Here is a 16,334-nt window from a genome sequence, read left to right on the forward strand (position 1 = left end):
AGGACAGAGCCCTGGGGTACCCCCACAGAGAGATCAATAGAGGAGGAGGAGGTGTTAGCAGAAGAGACACTAAAAGTACGATGGGAGAGGTAGGATGAGATCCAGGATAGAGCTTTGTTCCGAATACCTAGAGTATGGAGAATGTGGAGGAGAAGAGGGTGGTCCACGGTGTCAAATGCTGCAGAGAGGTCGAGTAATATGAGCAGAGTATAATGACCTCTGTCTTTGGCAGCATGGAGGTCGTCAGTTATTTTAGTGAGGGCTGTTTCGGTGGAGTGAGCAGTGCGGAAGCCAGATTGTAGAGGGTCTAGGAGAGAATAGGTGTTGAGAAAATGGAGCAAGCGAGAGAATACAAGACGTTCAAGTAGTTTAGAGGCAAAAGGCAGGAGGGAGACAGGTCGATAGTTAGAAAGACAGGTAGGGTCAAGCTTGCTGTTTTTGAGTAATGGTATGACTGTTGCATGTTTGAAGGAGGATGGAAAGGTTCCAGAGCAGAGGGAGAATGTGTCAGGGAGTGTGTCTGAGAGAGAGAGAGAGAGTGTCATAGAGTGTGTCTGAAAGAGAGACAGAGTGTGTCAGAGAGTGTGTCTGAGAGAGAGAGTGTGTCTGAGAGTGTGTCTGAGAGAGAGAGTGTGTCAGAGAGTGTGTCTGAGAGAGAGAGAGTGTGTCAGAGAGTGTGTCTGAGAGAGAGTGTGTCAGAGAGTGTGTCTGAGAGAGAGAGAGTGTGTGTCAGAGAGTGTGTCTGAGAGAGAGAGAGCGTGTCAGAGTGTGTCTGAGAGAGAGAGAGTGTGTCATAGAGTGTGTCAGAGAGAGTGTGTGTGTCTGAGAGAGAGAGAGAGAGAGAGAGAGTATGTGTGTGTCTGAGAGAGAGAGAGAGAGTCGGAGAGGGGGAGTCAGAGAGAGAGAGTGAGTCAGAGAGAGAGAGTGAGTCAGAGAGAGAGAGTGAGTCAGAGAGAGAGAGTCTAGTCAGAGAGTCAGAGGGAGGGAGACAGTCATAGGGAGGGAGAGAGAGAGAGAGTCAGAGGGAGGGAGGGAGAGAGAGAATCAGAAGGAGGGAGGGAGAGAGAGAGTCAGAGGGAGGGAGAGAGAGTCAGAGGGAGGGAGAGAGAGTCAGAGGGAGGGAGAGAGAGTCAGAGGGAGGGAGAGAGAGTCAGAGGGAGGGAGAGAGAGTCAGAGGGAGGGAGAGAGAGTCAGAGGGAGGGAGAGTCAGAGGAAGGGAGAGAGAGTCAGAGAGAGAGAGAGAGTCAGAGAGAGAGAGTGTCTAGTCAGAGGGAGGGAGAGTCAGTCAGAGAGTCAGGGGGAGGGAGACTCAGTCAGAGTCAGAGAGAGTCAGAGAGTCAGAGGGAGGAAGAGAGTCAGAGGGAGGGAGAGAGTTAGAGAGTCAGAGGGAGGGAGAGAGAGAGAGAGAGAGAGAGTCTGAGGGAGGGAGAGAGAGTCAGAGGGAGAGAGAGAGTCAGAGGGAGGGAGAGGGGGAGAGAGAGGTGGAGAGAGAGAGAGAGGGAGAGGGAGTCAGAGGGAGAGGGAGTCAGAGGGAGAGGGAGTCAGAGGGAGAGGGAGTCAGAGGGAGAGGGAGTCAGAGGGAGAGGGAGTCAGAGATGCCAAGTGTCAGGAAGAAAACATTAATTTTATCGTTGTTCTTGTTCTTTTTTTTAAATATATATACTGTACTTTTCGAAATAAACCTATGTTTCTATGAAAATTGAAGTTTTTGTTTTTTTGCAGCCCACCTAAACTTAAACCTTGTTTATTTGGCCCGTGTTGGCCTTTGAGTTTGACATGCTTGCTGTACACTACTATAGTGTCATTGGGAATTAAAGCAGCAGTTCAAGCAATATCATACATGTGTGTTTTTCTAAATAAATCAGTTCTGTACTATGAGAACAAACTTCTGATAGGCTCTGGCTCTTGAGCCCCGCCCTCTCCCTAGCAGTCCACCAATTGTATCTACTGTAGTAACTGCTCAGGCAATCATATTGCAGGACTACATTTTCAATAATGTTGTGCAAGAATTGAATTAAATAACAAAGCGATTGATTACAGGAGAAAGGACCGATCTGCAGGATACTGTAGCTAATCCCTTGTCTGTGTGCATATTGTATTGATGCACATACTGTATTGTTTAAAAAAAAAATTAAACGGAAGCTTGAACTGCAGCTTTAAACTTAATACTGTACTGTATAGTGTAATACAGTATACTGTACATTATATTTACCTTCATTATAAACTTTGCCAAACGAGTGGAGATGAGCCACTGTCACTCCTGTAGTCTGCATTATAGTTGACAGGTGACAGCTGGCCTGCTACACTTGTAGTTGACAGCTGATGACGCTGGTAATCATGTTGGTACACGTAAGCATGCTGGTACGTGTAATCTGTTGAAAATCAGGATGGAATTTTTGCGGGGAATCTGGTGGGGACAGGCAGCAAGGATTATCCACCAGGTTTTCACTGACGGTCATACCGTTGTAAGATGGTGTTGGTGCCAGCGCTAGCACATTGCTGGATTGGGATAGACGAATATTATATGGATTAAACCAGACCTTTCTTCTTTTGCAGTTGCCATGATCAAACATACTATAACAATCTGGGATCACACACCGATACCCTCTTCTATCTCCCGGTGGAGGGGCAATGCGAAAAACACAATGATAGTTAGTTAACGTTTGCCTTACCAAATGCTTCCACCAACGAATGTCAGGTGAAAATTTGTAAAAATCATAGTTTGAAATTAAATATTCATATATTTCTGATTAAAGCCGCCATCTTATCTGTTGCAGCATTAATTGAAGAACATATGCATTTTTAATAACTACAGTCAGGTTTTTTTTATACGTGTACGGTGTACTGTACACATGGTGACCAGTCCAGTCAGCAATTGTGCAGGGATAATAATGTAGAAAAAAGAGCACAGCATTGTGTCTTGGAGGTTTTTATTATGAAACACCTAAATTTTATAATGTCTTCAGCGTCTTCAAGAACCAAGGTCGATTCACAATGGACCACTGTGGTACTGTAGACTTGGTTTTTATCTGGTTTTTAAACACCTGCAAATTGACACAGTAGCACAGTACTGTACGCATTACAATTCCTTCATTTCTGCCACCTGGCGGTTACTGGAAGAATTGCACCCAAAGAAATCAGAATCCAGGTCATTCAAAGAAATCAACCGTGGTAAACACAGGTGTGACTGGTGTGATTGGTGGCATTCATGGCAGCGTTCACAGAAGAATAACGAGTGAATGCCGCGTGGAATACAGCAGAGTTCACGAACTGCTCCGTGAAATGTTCAAATAATGGCCGCTGCATCTTTATATGGAGCAACTCTGATGCGTTTCAGGCGTAACTTGCCCTTTGTCAAAAAGTATAATGCTCCCTTACATTGTCCCCTGTTTTATATATTGCAATATTGCCGGTTAAAGCCAAAACCGGAAATGATGCGGCGTTCGCGCTGGAGCATATCACAGAATAAAAACACAGCAGAGGTGAGAATCTGGGAGACAGCATACCCATTTGCACCTGCGACATCTAGAGTGTGGATGTCTGTAATAGATGACGCTGATTCACCAATGTCTTACCTCAGTCTATTGGAAAACTGCCCGCCGAAGACTCACGCCCAGTGAAACACCAATTACAATAAGGGGAGCGACACATTAGCAGAGCCCACCCCAAACAGATCCACCACTGACAGAAGCTAACATAATAGGAAAAAGCTGACATAATAGACAAACAGGGTGCCTGATGTTACATATAGGAGATATTTCTCACTGTCAATTAAGATCATATGAAAGAATATGGAAAATATGACCTGACCTGTTGGTGGCCCTTGAGGACTGGGGTTGCCCATCCCTGAGCTAGAGGCAAGGTTGAGTGTGGGGAATAATGTATACACGTTGTGTGTTTCCTGAACAAGCACCACTGATATCTACATACATTCCCATCCCTGCCAGAGTGCTTGCTTAATGGGTGAAAGGTCAAAGGTCCTTGAACCGATGACCCAGTTACCCTCAAGCCAGGCCCACGTGACCCAGCCGTTAGCGTGAGTGGGCTCCCGGAACTCACATTTAAATGACCCCCACCCACTCGCCACTCCAGCCTCCCCGGGCTTTACTAGCAGAGACACCCATCTGGCATGGACAAGCACTTAACCCCCCCCCCCCAAATGCCGCCGCGACTGAGGCAACAACATCCGACTCGACCCTACACAGGAATCAAAAATGGAGATTTGTCTCCCCTCTGTTAAGGAACTTTAGTCCTTCTTGTCATGTTTTTCTTTTTTTTTGTAAAATTATATTGAACTTCGCACTGTAACACAAAACGATGTTAACAATATTGATAAACAAGGGACTGGTGGGAAATTTCTGGCAGGGAGCGGATTGACCGTGCTCCCTGCCAGTGGGTCTTTAAGACCTCCCCCGCATATCCCCCTCTCGCGCCCCCTGACCGCGTCATCCGACGCTCCCACCGGTGGGAAGGAGAGCGGCCAGAGGACGTCAGTAGGTGAGAAGGGAGCCTCGTCCTCCGGTCATGGCGGCCCCTCACTAAGGGGTCGGGGTTGCTATACCAGGGAGACTGCAAGGAATATTTTGTATATTTTGAGGTGTTACAGCACTCACAGTTAGTTGGTGAGATAAGTTACTGATTCATCCCTGATCTGGATAATATTCGAATTAGTGATTCTGAAGAGCCTGATTAATAGCAGCAAAAAATGGATTTACTTTTTAAGCCTCATTAATAGTGTTAAAGCAATTTCAAGCACATCTGAATATTTTAATTACTGTAGGCTAATGAGTGAAGTACTATACGGGTTGGTGTTTGCAGCAGTGGTGCTGAATGTTTCTTTTCCTGCGTTTGGATATACTGTACATGTTCCAACCCAAGGACAATTTTGACTATACAAAACAGTTTTAAAATGATCATAAATAATAAAAAAAAATGTATGTAAATGAAAGGCTTCATAAATACTGTAGGTATCACTCAAGCAACCCATTGCCTCTTTCTGACTAAATATTTGTATATATGTAGATGCAGCACAAGTTACGGTTTCTAACAATGAGGCAAGTTTCATGACTGGAACAGGATTATCACTCTGAGGGGTCTGATCCAGAAGCATGGACCCTCCTCGTAGCGATCTCAGCAGGCACGGTCTACATACTGTAGTCGCAGATTTTTGCTTTTTTTTGGTCACGGTTCCTAAGATCGTGAGCCCTATTACCTACAGTATGTAGATGAGAAAATTAAGTGTTTACTAGCCATTTATTGGATTATAAAACATTTGGGAGGTTTTTCTATCCTAGTACAGAATGTGTAAGTCTGAGTACATTCATATCCATAAAAAGGATAGCAGAGTATGTGACTGTGAGAAGGAGTGGATTTAGATTTACATTTCTTCAGCTAGCACAATAGGCAGGGAAATACTTTAAAATGTCAAGGCATAGATCAGCTATAAATAATTGATCAGCCTGCGGCTGCAAGGCTGACAAAAGCTTGAACTGGAATTGCTACACCTCATACAATAAATACAGGCCATTCAATTGAAGTGTGTTTGTAGGCGAGAATATGAATATTATGTAGCCCTGTTTCCCCCCACCTCTGGGAGATTCTACAGTACGCTACCTGGTCTGTGTGTGTATGGTGCCGAGGCACACCTGTTGGTTTAGCTGAACTTAGTAGCCGCAATTGTAAGGGGCAACAGGACAGGCTTTTGGTGCTCTCTGGGTTCTTTTGATCGGTGGTTCAGCGCCTCCAGCTGTGATGGGCTCTGGGATGCAGGACGTCAGCTCCCACCACAACACTCCTGACCCCTCCTGCCCAGGAACTGACACCCAGGCAGAGGTATATTGAACAGGGATGTTTATTGGACATTACTGTAGCTCTTGTTACAGCACAGATGGTCTCCGAAGTCCCAGGACTTCTGGAAAGTGCATACCCTGATCACAGTGGGGTATTCAGTCTTGATGGTCCCCAGGCATAAGCCTGGGGTGGCCAGCTCATCCACACCATGGGAGAGACTTACAGCCCATGCTCTCTCTTCCAGCTCCAGAGCAAGACTCTCTCAACTAATTTTAGGATACTCCTCTTCCTCAGGAAGCAGAGGCAGGCTCATGGACTGCACCTATCCCTGATAGGCTGCACGTAGGCCATAAGTTATCACCACACTCCTGTCCATCAAACAGGAGCACAGGGGGGTCAATGGTCCATAGATTAACCTGTTACTGCCTTGAATTTACTTGGGGCTTACACAACAGATACACTATGGGGGAAAGAGAGGTATTATGGAACATACCATGTTACAATTATAACAGTGATTTACAGAATGATATATTATGTAGAGATTAATACAGCACGATGGCCCCATAATGTTACTTCTTACAGTTCACACAGATTCTACAGTAGCATGGAGGACAAGATAGAACACTTCTAAGAATAAGCTCTGCGAGAACCATGGCTGCTGCACTGCTCTCCCACTGGGTTTACTAAAGGAAGTAACACTAAATTCATGTGTTTTGGAAAACTCAACAGATCCTGTAACTGGAAAGCAGATAAATGTTTACAGCAGTGAAAATGAATGCCACTGGCAGAAAACCCCTAATGAAACAGAGAGTCAACTGGGTGGACCATGGGAGGAGGAGGTACACCTAGGGATGTACCTGATGAGCTCCTGCCGGCCACGCATGCGCAAAAAATGGGAAATTTGGGGATTTTAAAAAAAGTTGGCAGGACATCGGGACAGAAGCCTAAAAACTGGGAGACTACCGCAAAAAAACGAGACGTTTGGTCACCCTACTGTGTAAGTGTATACCCCTTGGGTAATAAATATAGAAGAAACTAGTCTAAACCAATTTGGCTAAATAAACAGGTAAGGCAGGAAATGGAAAGGAACAAGCAGGCATTTAGATTCTAAAAATCAATTGGGACGGAGGCATCATAACAGAATTATAAGGAATGTAACAAAGTTGCGAAAGGGCAATCCGATTAACAAAAATTGAAAATGAAAAAAGGAATGCAATAGAATGTAAGATCAATGCTAAAAAGTTCTTTAGGTACCTTAGTAACAAAAAGATTAGAAAATAAAATATAGGACCATTTCAGTGTTAGATGGGCAGGCAATAAAAATAAATAATTTGCCTCTGAATGGGAGGAATCAATTGCAAAAATATTGCCATAGGAAGCTACAACCTCTAGATAAACGAACATTTGGTTAACTGAGGAGGAAGTGCAGAGGTGGTTTGATAAAATTAAAGTAATAAAGCACCTGGCCCCGAAGACATGCACCCAAGAGTTCTTAAAACTGCAGAACATGCAATATCCTACATGTGTGCTTTTTTAAAATAAATCAGTTCTGTAGTATGAGAAAATACATGTAGCATTTATTTTTATATTTTTTAAACAATTCCAAATTAAAATTGTAATGTATTATAATGTAACAAGCATGTTTGGTTTCTATAGCAACCATTTACAAAGCCACATCCACTTCCTCTTCTGAAACAGGCACTGGCTTACCCCTTTTTGAGCCCTGCCGTCTCTCTAGAAATGCACTAATTGTATCTAATAACTGCCTGGTCACATGATCTTTCCCACAGAACTTTGCATCTTTGGTCCTCTTCTACTGCACTGACAACCATTTAGTGAATCCCCAAGCTGAATCTTCGCCAATCGATCATAGGAGAATGGATTGATCAGCAATTTAGCTAATCACTTATCATTGCGTGGATTGTATTGATACACATATTTAAGGGTAAAATTTAAATTTAAAAAAATAAAACAGCAGCTTGGACTGCTGTTTTTAAGTCCCTAAATTCAGTAATAGCCAAGCCATTATTTAATATTCAAGGACTCCATTTTCACAGACTCAGTACCACACAATTGTTGTAAAGCAGACATGGTACTTATATTTAAAAAGGAAGCTATATCACTACTGGGCCATTGCAACCTTGAGAGCTTGACATCAATATTGGGGAGGCTACTTGAAGGTTTAGTATGGGATAATATTCAGGAATACCTAATAAATAACAAAATTATTAGTAATAGTCTACATGAATTTATGGAGGACAGGTCGTGCCAAAATAACTTTATTAGTTTATTTGAGGAGGTAAGTAGGAATTTAGACCAGGGTAATTAAGTTGATGTGGTCTACTTAGATTTTGCAAAGTCATTTCATAAGGTGCCACACGAAGTTAGTGTACAAAATAAAGGAAATTGGATTCGGTAAAAATATTTGCACCTGGATTGAAAGCTTCAAAATATGCATGAAGAATGTAATGGTAAATGGAGATGCAATGTGAAATATAGAATATAGAATCAGAATATAGAACACGCTGGGAATAAGCAAGAAAGAACAAAGGGACTCAAGTGTATCAGCAACCTAAGGGCCATACAAATAACACTAGTATGAGATGACAGATATAATCATCATGATAAATGTAATAAACCCTCAGCAAGAAGAACTAAATTATGGAGATCAATAATGTTTATGAGAAAGTTCCATATACACAGTGTCATATACGAATAGTGTCTTAAAGCAGCCTGTCATGTTACAAATGTGTAAAGCCTAAAAGATATATAAGCAATACGATACCGTTTGGAAACGAAATCAGCAGGCAGCACTCCAGAATTGAACAAACAAGTGTATTGAAAAAAAAAATAAGCACAATACACTTGTTTGTTCAATTCTGGAGTGCTGCCTGCTGATTTCATTTCCGAACGGTATCGTATTGCTTATTCTTCATTATAGGATCTGCACCCACACCAGTGACTATTATTACGGAGTGCTTTTTGTTCTTTTTCTATGATATATATATATATATATATATATATATATATATATATATATATATATATATATTTATATTCTAGCTGAAGCAAAGAATATATAAAAAAACACTTTTAATAAGAAGCATCATTAGCATATCTAATATAATAATTGTCATATATCATCATTTGAAAAACCTCAAAATATAGCCTGAATAGTAAAATCACATAAAATATACTTACAAAATCTAGCAATTATTATAAAAATGGTACAATATCATAATTGTCATTTAAACCACGTGGTAGCCTATTAAAGTGCATGATGTGAATATCCAAAAAGTTTCCTTACGATTTTATAGATTTTCCCTATTTCCTCCTCTCATACATATCTTAACATATTTAATGCCGTTACATTTAAGAAACAAAAAAACAGTATCTTGATTGTGTTTGAGAGAAAAGTGTTACAATGTATGGGTCTCCAAGCCTTTAGTTATATGTATGTTATGTTTATACTCTCTGTCATGATAATATAATGATATACAGCCGCGGCCCCTTTTATTCTCCAACATCACCGCATTTTTCCGGGATTTTTTTTCGAATGCCACGCACTTCACCACGTTGATGCCGCATTCTGACCGCATTCATACCGCTTTCATGTTGCATTCACAGCCGTGGTTGTTGCGCTGTTGATGTGTTTATTGATAATGGTTCGGATTTAATTGGTTGCAATTCTTCGCGTATCCGCCAGATGGCAGATATTCATTAATTGTAATGGGCATGCGCTTCAGTAATGTGTCGACTTGCAGGTGTTTCGTTTAATACCACAGTGGTCTATTGTAAATTGCCTTGGGACTGAAGGAAGAAGTTACAACAATGTATCAATTTAGGCTTTTCATATTAAAAAAGACAAGCACAGTTTTCGGTCTGGTTATTGTCCTGAAAGTCCCGCCATGAGTGCACAATTGCAGTCCGTGTTCCAAAAACCCGACAGAACGTACGCTTATTTAATATGGGCCGCGATTGATAAGATGATAAGATGGCAACAGTTGTTCAAATTTATCAGTTTTTTATCGAAAACTAGGACTTTTACAAATTTTCACCAGATCCTCATGTGTGGAAGCGTGCAATAAGGACAAAGTTATGTAGCGATCCATATTTTTTCGCATTGATCCCGATTTTATTGGAGGGTATTGGTGTGTATCACCGGGTTTTTCCCGTATCTATGATCTTGCAGACGGCAAAAGGCGAAAGGTCGTGTTTAAACCAACTAAGAAACGTCAGTCGCTGGCAAGCAATGTGCTAGCACCAGCACCGGCTTCCAATCACGGTCCGACCGTCAGTGATAACCCTTGCTGTCTGTCCCCGCACGGATACCTACAGCCTGAGCCGGATTTCGCGTACAGATTCCAGCAAGCTTGCATGTACCTAAGCGATTTCCAGCCTCATCAGCTGACTACAGGTGTAGTAGTCCCGCTGTCACCTGCCAACGATGTGTATGATCAAGAATACGGGACTGGCAGTGGCTCAGCGCCAGCTGATTGGGAAATTCTATGGTGAGTAATGTTGCCGTATTTTATTCTGTTTTTTTTATTTTGAAAATATCAATATCAGTGCGATTCAAAAGTCAAGCAATTCTCCTTTAAGCAATATCATTGCCTGAGCGGCTTCTACAGTAAATACTGCACAATTGGTGAAAAGCTAGGCGCATGCGCATTGGAACCTTCTTGAAACGCATATGCGTGTCATCACATCAACGGTAGGCGCATGCGCATGTGAACAGGGGACTGACCATTACAGTAAAACTTTTACTTTTGTTTTTCCTCAGAAAAGAAAACTTTGTCATCTCATGCGGAAAATGGCAAATGGAGGGATTTCGATGGATAATATCGCTTTGTGTAACAATGCCTGCACATTGCTGAATCGGATTAAAAAAAACACGTACCGGAGTCTATAGTTTAGTGGGTGTTATTATTGATAAGGATAGAATATCTGAAACAGTATGCTGATGTTTTCAGACCGTATAAAATACTTTTTTTATATATACTGTATAATAAACCCGAGAAAATAAAAAGTATGCATTTATTCTACATGTATTCCAGTACATATGTGTATTCTATACCCATACAGCATGTATTGTTTTAATACTCTTGTGATGTACAGTACTGAGCATGCCTACAGTATACAGTACAGTATGCCTGGACAGTACTGTACATTCTAGAAACACTGTATTTTGTTACAGTATCAAAGGAGACAATGGAACAATTTAAAACAAATCAACATTTTCTTTTATTGGTGGAGTAAGAACAAAAACATTTCTTTACAAATACTGTACAATGTAAAACCATTTTAAGTGTACAGCAATTCAAAACATCAACAGGTGTATGGTTTACTGCTAGTGGAAACATTTATGTACAGAAAGTCAAAACATTTACAGTCAGTCTGTGTATACAGTAAGTAAAAACATTTCTTTATTAAAACACGCAACATCTCCTTTATTAAAATACAGAAAGTCAAAACATGTACAGTACAGGACAACAGTTTTGTGTTATTAAAAAAAAAATCTTTATTCATAAAATATACAAAACGCAACATCTCCTTTATTAAAGTACAGAAAGTCAAAACATTTACAGTAGGATGGTGTACAGAACAGTCAGTCAGGCCTGCACAACTCCAGTCCTCGAGGGCCGCAAACAGGCCCGGTTTTCAGGATAACCTTGAAAACTGGGCCTGTTTGCAGCCCTCGGGGACTGGAATTGTGCAGGTCCTGTGTGTACAGTAAGTAAAAACATTTCTTTATTAATACAAGTTAAAACACGCAACATCTCCTTTATTAATTTACAAAAACATTTACAAAAAATAAACAACAGTGGAACAGTCACGCAAATTCGATCCCCACCAGATTGTCCTTCCAGGGCCGATGCCTTGTATGGTGCAAAATGCCATTAATGGAGTCTCAAACGCTTTTCATTAAAAGATCTGTCATTGAAAAATAGCGCTGCAATTCCTCCACAATAGTCCTTCTTAAATTATCAGGAAGCGCCCTTTTTTCGAGATTTCCTTCATAGTTCACTTTGTAGGCCCACTCGCAGTACACCAAGTAGGACACGTGGTGCTTAAAAATTAACATGGCATACTTGTGGGGTAAACCAGCACTCATCACCCTATACTTCTCCCTGAGTGCCAGTGGCAGCTCGCGCAGGATGATGTCGGGCACCGTATCGATGCAAGCGTATGTAGGTTGGGTTCTGGGAGCGGGTGTTCTTTTGTGAGCGGGTGTGCTTGTGGCGGCGGGCGAGGGTAGGTTGTCTGGGAGGAAGCTTTCCTCCTGTCTTGGTCACGTGTTGTCTCCTGCCGTGGTCTTGACGGGGTTGTCATGTTATCCTCCTCATCAACGGCATGTACACAAAATCTTCTGGTGGAGGGGGTGCGCTTGGTGTTGGAAGGTGGTCGAAGGTCCCATTCATCAGACCCATGCCACCCTCCTGCTCCGGCGTCGGGGATACAGGGGCATGAACACCGAGCAAATTATGTATCCCCGCTATGTCAGTCTCTATCTTCTCCATCCGTCGATCCATCTTCTCCATCCGTTGATCCATCTTCTCCACCCGTTGATCCATCTTCTACATCCGTTGATCAATATTTAGCATGGTCTCCAGAAGCAGATCTATCTTTACCAGCACAGTAGAGTTCCCAGGAATATCCACAATTAACCCATTCAGCATGCGGTCTAAAGAGTTGGTTCTTGTGCATGGCGTGCTGTAGATATCTGGGTGGATGGGTGCTACGGAGGATGAGAAGGGGGTTCCATGGAGAGAAGCGGCAGCATCGCCGAAGAAGGATGGAGGAGGTGACCTGTTGATTTCAGGGAGAGGAGAAGCGGCAGCGTCGTCGAAGAGGGATGGAGAAAGCAACCTGTGGATTTCCGGCCGAGAAGCGGCAGAGTCGTCTAAGCGTAATGGAGAAAGTGACCCGTGGATTTCAGGGGCACCAGTGGCAGCGTCGTCGAAGAGCAGTGGCGAAGATGGCCTGTGGGTTTCCGAGAGAGCAGCGGCAGCATCGTGGACGAGTAGTGGAGAAGATGGGCTGTAGATTTCCGGGAGACCGGCGGCAGAGTCGTCGAAGTGTATTGGAGGAAGTGGTCTGTGGGTTCGATGGGTTGGCTGCCATTTGTTTTGCGTTGAGTGTACATCACCGTATTTCTTCTTGACATAATAAGGCTTACGTGTATTAAAACCCTTAGCCTTTGGGGTCAGCAGAAGGTTTTCTTTATTAGCCTTAGCCTGTAGCTTTGGCCTTGGCTTGGAAACGGCTCCTGCCTTTTGCTTTTTCTGTCTGACAGGCACGGAAACGGGTCCTGCCTTTTGCTTTTTCTGTGTGACAGGCACGGCAGCGGCACAATGCACTATCTGGACAAGGGCAAGTTCAGATACAGATCATCGAGTGGGAGGCTATGCAAAGTGTGTAACCTTTTATGCATGGCGACGAGGTACAGGTGTTAAAAGTGGGCGTACTCTAATGTGAGTCATTAACGTATAAATACACCATCCATTTTGTGGATTCACTGCACATTGAATACACATCGATTAAACATCGAATATACTGTACATTCTTGTGTTTGTATTTCTTTCTACTCGCAGCAATGCCTGTTAAAAAGATTTCAAAGGATCTCAGCATGAGAATTAAGGAGATGTACACGAGCAGACACCGAATTGCAGATATCCAAGCTGGTTAGCTGCTTCTGGCCTCGTTGTGCCATCAACCACCGTGTGCTATCATGCACACGGAAAAACCAGACAACGCACGAGGACACCAACGGTAACTAACGCGTAAGTATATTTATATAACTATATAATACAGTATATTTATTATTGTTTATATTGCTATATTGCTATATTATTGTTTATATTAGATCTATCTAATTTTATAGTTATTTCGGTATATTTATATAACTACAGTATACTGTATATATTATTTATATTGCTGCATATGAATAGAACTATATATTGTGTAGATCTCTCTAATTTTATAGTTATTTCGGTATATTTTTTTAACAGTACATCTATTGTCTATATTGCTGCATATTAATAGAACTATATATTGTGTAGATCTATCTCATTGTATACTATTTTTACTGCAAATGATGTGCTGGGCTTGTGGCCTACTGCACTGTAACTTATCGGATTGTTGTTTTTCTATATATTGTAGGGAGACAACTCTTCTGGTCGACAAAATAAGTGAAGAGAATGATGAGAAGAGTGCATTAAGGGTCAAATACACTCTGCAGCAAAATCACAATCTCACTGTATCTGAGACCAGCATAAAGAAGATGAGACGCAGAATTAGATGGAAATATGGACGTGTGAGGTTAGTACTGGACAGTACAGGAGGTAAAAGTGTTGTTTAAGAAACTGTACTGTACCTCTAAAATTATTTATTCCTTGTCATTACAGAGCGTACTCTATGATAAGGGACGTTAACAAAATCAAGAGAGTGGTCCAGGCCCAGGCATGGATCGACAGTGGAGAAACTTTCCTAGAATTGCATCTTCACTGACGAGTCTACTGTTTCGCTGGAGAGATTTGCCACCTTTGCATTCCACAAAAAAGGTCGCATATCTATAAAGCCGCGTCCAAAACACCCAGTGAAGCTGCATGTGTGGGGTGCCATCTCTAGGCGTGAACCAGGATGCATCGTCATCTTTGAAGGTACAGTAAAATGTACGCCACACGCTTGTGCCTTATGCTCTGTACTGTACTAGTGTGCAGTTTTTTGAGCACTTTTCTTTTCTTGTTATAGGAATCATGAATAAAGCTTTCTTCCAAGAGAAAATTGTGCCTGAGATTGTGGAATACATCACACGTGAGTTCCCGGATGGTCACCGTTTCTACCAGGACAACGATCCGAAGCACACCACGTCAACAGCGCATACCCTTGAGCGCGGTATCAACTGGGTGAAGATGCCAGCGGAGTAAGTGCGGTAACCGTGTCTCATTTTTTCCCACTGTTTTCACTGTGTACTGTATCTCTTAAACTAATTGTCCTTTTTTTCCCCCTCCAATGACAGATCGCCAGACTTCAATCCTATCGAAATGGTCTGGCATCAGCTGAAGGACCATATCCTAAAAGTCGTGAAACCCTCCAAAAAGGATGAGTTGGCGCAAGGCATACTGAGTTTTTGGAACGATGTACTCACCGTGGAACGATGCAATAAATATATTGACCATATTGCGACTGTGTTGCCCATTGTGATCGCGCATAATGGGCAAGCATCAGGAAGGTAGTATGGTATAGTACTGTACTGTAGTATTGTAAGTACAGTATGATACAGGTAAGTATGGCACAGATTTTTTCTTTCCTAGTAGTCAGAGTATACAGTAGTTCCAGTATAGACTAGTTTGACAGAACTAACTGCATACTGTAGTCCAATATGGAGTAGCTATACAGTACACAATGCCATAATACAGTATGCACCTATCCTAACTGCTCAATTTTTTTCTTTCCAAAGAGAGCAGCACCAGCCATCTGGTTACAAAGTATTTAACAATAATCAGAGTATACAGTAGTTCCAGTAACTGCATACTGTAGTCCAATATGGAGTAGCTACAGTATACAGTACACAATGCCATAATACAGTATGCACCTAACTGCTCAATTTATTTATTTCCAGAGAGAGCAGCACCAGCTATCTGGTTCCAAACTATTTAACAGTACTCACAGTATACAGTAGTTTCAGTATAGACTAGTTTGACAGTACTACACAGCACACAATGCCATAATACAGTATGCACATAACTGCACTAATTTTTTGTTTTCTTGTCTTTTCAGAAAAAAAAGGATGGACTGGGGGAGAGGGTATCATGTAAAGTCTGTGAACTGTTTGTACAGTTAAGTGTACAGTATCTAAACTGCAGTCATGATGTACACAAAACCTCTCCTCTCTTAATGAACTACTGTACTGTACACAGAATGAGGAAGAAGATAAAGACGGGAAAAATTATATTACTCTATATATTATTATATATTATATATTATTAATTAATATTATTATCAATGTGCATTATTCATGATTATCCACCGGCCCTCAAATTCCATCTGACAGAAGAACTTAATAAAGACTGCATTTTGTATTATTCATGATTATTTTTATATTTGTTTTTTTTTGTTCCTGATAAAATAAAATAAATATTTATTTACATTCATGATAATCATAATCATTGACAACAACCCCCCCCCCCCACCTACACCAAAGAAAAAGAAAGAATGACAAAAAGTGGTAATTTACTGCATCAAAAACATGAATCAGATAATGGTTTTTTAACTCTCAATTCTCACAGTGCTGTGCAAATCAGTTTAACATATCAAATTCGAGAAGGGATTTTCAAAAGCGTTACCATAAACAAAGCCTTAAAGGGTTGGGGGGGGTGGGATGGGTGAGTCATGTTAAGTAATCATCAACTAGCTCCCATCCCAAAGAGGATTACACGCAGGCACAGCAGAGAGGTGTTGCTCGGCTAGGGACAGATTAAAAACACAATGGCAAGCTTCAGAAACTGAATGACTCTGTAGAGGTGTCTATCGATAAGAGT

The sequence above is a fragment of the Ascaphus truei genome, chromosome 3 (genome assembly GCF_040206685.1).
Source record: "Ascaphus truei isolate aAscTru1 chromosome 3, aAscTru1.hap1, whole genome shotgun sequence".
NCBI classification, from domain to species: domain Eukaryota; kingdom Metazoa; phylum Chordata; class Amphibia; order Anura; family Ascaphidae; genus Ascaphus; species Ascaphus truei.